This window comes from Drosophila simulans, chromosome 2R (genome assembly GCF_016746395.2).
Source record: "Drosophila simulans strain w501 chromosome 2R, Prin_Dsim_3.1, whole genome shotgun sequence".
In the NCBI taxonomy this organism is placed as follows: Eukaryota; Metazoa; Arthropoda; class Insecta; order Diptera; family Drosophilidae; genus Drosophila; species Drosophila simulans.
This window is the reverse complement of record NC_052521.2, coordinates 2,058,910-2,062,545: the sequence shown is the minus strand read 5'-3', so window position 1 is coordinate 2,062,545 and position 3,636 is coordinate 2,058,910.

Below are 3,636 nucleotides of genomic sequence, written 5' to 3'. Positions count from 1 at the left end.
ATCCGAGATCCCCAGTACATGTGCTTGGCATTCCAATCGCCAGCTGCAACAAACCTTTCACCAAACGAGTCAAAAAGTGTTGTGAATTTTTCCTCAGAGATTGTGAAGCGAGGTGGGCAATAGACAGCAGCCAGAGTGAGAGCACCGATATGGCATTGGAGGTTTATAGAGGTACATTGTAAGCAGTCTTCTTGCCAATTAACGGTGCTTAATTCGCAATCGTATTAGTATGTCAGTGCCTACATGGGCCTTGCCATCCGGGTGATTCGTAAAGTAAAATTTATATCCTGGTATTTGGAAGTTGTACTTTTCGGTAAGGTGAGTCTCTGATAGTAGCATAACGTCAATGTTTCTGTCGGCTAAGAACTGAGCAAGTTCTAGCTTGTGCCGCGAAACGCCATTAGCGTTCCAGGTAGCTATTATTAAGGGAGTCATTATCCTGTTTTAGAAGAAACGAGCATTTGAATAAGGATGTTTTGGTTCCTCATAAGCTCTTGCATAGTTCCGTGCATGAAGGTCATGTAGTCTTTCATGCTTTGCTGCATCGAGAGTATAATCGCTTCAACGGCAATAGGCTGCTGTTGCATGTTTTGTGTGTTTACTTGTTTATTTATTTGGTGAATTTTATGCTGGATGCTGGAGGTGACTGCTGTCGGTACTTGGATCCCTGATTTTAGTACACTTGCAAAGGAAGATTTTGGCATTGTTCGCTGACTGGCAGACGAAGGGATGTTAGTTGTAGTCGGTTCCATTACTTTGTGAGTTGTTGGTGTGATACGATCTCGTGCTGAATCCACTCGTTTCTTTAGGCGACTCTTGAGTTCCTTATAAACAATGCATCCTCGCCAGTTGTCTGTGTGTTTTTCGCCACAGTTGCTGCATAACTTAATTGAACTGTCGTTTTTATTCTTAGGACAGTTTGCAGCAGATGGATTTTAGGGTGCAGTACGTTTTGGTGTAGCCATATTCTTGGCAGTTGGTGCACGGCACGGGTTGCTTGCGCTTGTGTGGCTCCTCTACTCCTCTACTTATTCTTCGGTGCAGTAAATACTGTAGCTTATATATAGGATGTACTTCATTTTTGTTGTTTCTCTGACTCTGACTTTCTAAAGAGTGGCTGCGGCACTTTGTTCCTGTTGAGAATGTTGATCACCGTTTTGGCGTTGAAGTTCTTCTCCTTTAGTGCCGCGAAAATTTCGGATGAGGTCACTGATGACTCTATTCCTTTAATGACAACCTGCAATTCTTTGGGACTTTTCAGCTGGTAGGTATAGTAACTCTTCCCAGCTTCGTCCAGGTACTTGGTCATTGATCGGTGGCTAGACTCGTCCTGAGTCTGCACTTTCGTTTCTTGTATGTAAGAGGTATAACATGGAACTTGTTTTCTCCGATAATTGCAGCTAGTTTGTTAACCAGCACACTTGAGGTTTTCTCACGTATATATATTGGTGGCGGCTTTATCTTCTTCTGCTCCTGTCATTGGAGGCGTTGGCGCGATTTACTTGACGCGGTTTGGAATGGGGAGAGCGTGAGAGAGCGTGGCCGTCACCAAAAAAGTGTCTGCATAGTGCCAAACCTATGCACTGTGGTCCAGAATTCGATTTTTTTGGCATAAAGTCTAAAAATTGAGATACAGACTTGAAACTTTGTACATTTTGTTGTTCAATCACAAATAGTTTGCGCACCAAATTTGTGCGACCACGCCCTCTCTTGCCTCCCATATTAACTACTGGTATGACTCAGGAGTCAACGAAAAATTATTTTTTTTTTTTTTTTTTAAAGTCGTGTTTATTGTTGTTTTAAAAATAATCGCCCTCTTCTTCTTCTAGTTCTACATTTTTTTTTATATGATTAATTTTCTATTAGAAAATAATTGCTAAAGGACGATATATTGACATAAAAATTTAGACTTTATGCCAAAAAAAAACGAATTCTGGACCATAGTGCAATGTATGGCCGTTACGCATCTTGTTATTCTAGTGTCTTTGGACAGACCAAACGGACAAAATTGCTCTCTTTCCGCTCGCTTACACTGAGAGTGTAAGAAATCTAAAAATAGCATTTGCTTGCTTGTGTGAGTAAAAACATTAGACGAGAACGTCTATATGTGTGCGTACTTGTGCTAGAAGACGATTTTCGTGCCGAAATCAATTCTGATCGAAGAAACGAATTTACATAAATGGAGTTGTGTCCAATTTCGTAGCAATATGATGATGGCGCGCTATTCTTCCCACCCAAACTACTGTATTTGAAAAATAAATTTTCCAAAAAGAAGACATTACATTGAGAAATAAATATTTCATAAAAATAATAATTGTTTTTTAATTTCATAAAAAAATAATAATTTTTTTAATAAATAATAAAAATAATAATATTTCATAATTTATTTTGTGATTTACTTAGATTCGGCTATTACTATTTCTAAGCTTTATTTAAATAATAATAGCGTTAAGGCAGTGCAAAACAAGAATTTTTCGCCTGGTGCCAATTGATAAAAAATAATATGGATTGAAAGTCAACGAACTTCTAAGGTGAAGGGCATATTTTGTCAAATTTACAATGCATGAGCATACGTGTGCACACATACAGTTGTCTGTTATCACTGTATGCGTAGAAAAGAGCTGTTCGCTGTAGCGCTCTCCGCTCTTTCTCTCTCGAACAAAAACTCGAGAGAGCCTGGCGCCACCTCTAGAGCCTCGGCCAAAAAATCGCGTGCCAAAAAATTGTATGGCGTTACGCATCTTGTTATTCTAGTGTCTTTGGTTTGGCACTATGCAGACACTTTTTTGGTGAAGGCTAAATTTGCTCTTTTTCCGCTCGCTTACTCTGATAGCGTAAGAAATCTAAAAATAGAATTTGCTTGCTTGTGTGAGGAAAAACAAGAGACGAAAACGCGTATGTGTGTGAGTGCTGTGCTAGAAGACGATTTTCGTGCCGAAATCAATTCTGATCGAAGAAACGAATTTACATATTTGGAGTTGTGGCCAATTTCGTAGCAATATGATGATATAAAATAATAATTAAAAATTCACGCCCTGACTATTACAATCTTTTATAAGTTTGTTTAACAGATCTGTTCTATGTGCATAACATTCATTATTTTCATAAAACCATAATGAGAAGGCACTACTTTCATTTGTGCACTTAATGCATTGCTCAACAATAAATTTTTTTATACACATTTGTTTTTATTATTTTTAAAAATATTTTCTAAAACTTTAATGTGTGTTTTGCAAATATTAAAAAATAAATCAGACGGTGCCTTTACTTTCCCGAGGCACGAAGTGCGGACACAAGCACTCAACAATCACTGCCTTATTAATTTTTCTCACGTCGCAAGCGAATACCCTAACGACAAGTATTCTAATATAAAGTCATTTTCCAAATTTATTTTGTGATGCACATAGACTCGGCTATTACTATATCTAAGCTTTATTTAAATAATAATAACGTTAAGGCAATGCAAAACAAGAATTTTTCGCCTGGTGACAATTGATAAAAAATAATATGGATTGAAAGTCAACGAACTTCTAAGGTGAAGGGCATATTTTGTCAAATTTACAATGCATGAGCATACGTGTGCACACATACAGTTGTCTGTTATCACTGTATGCGTAGAAAAGAGCTGTTCGCTGT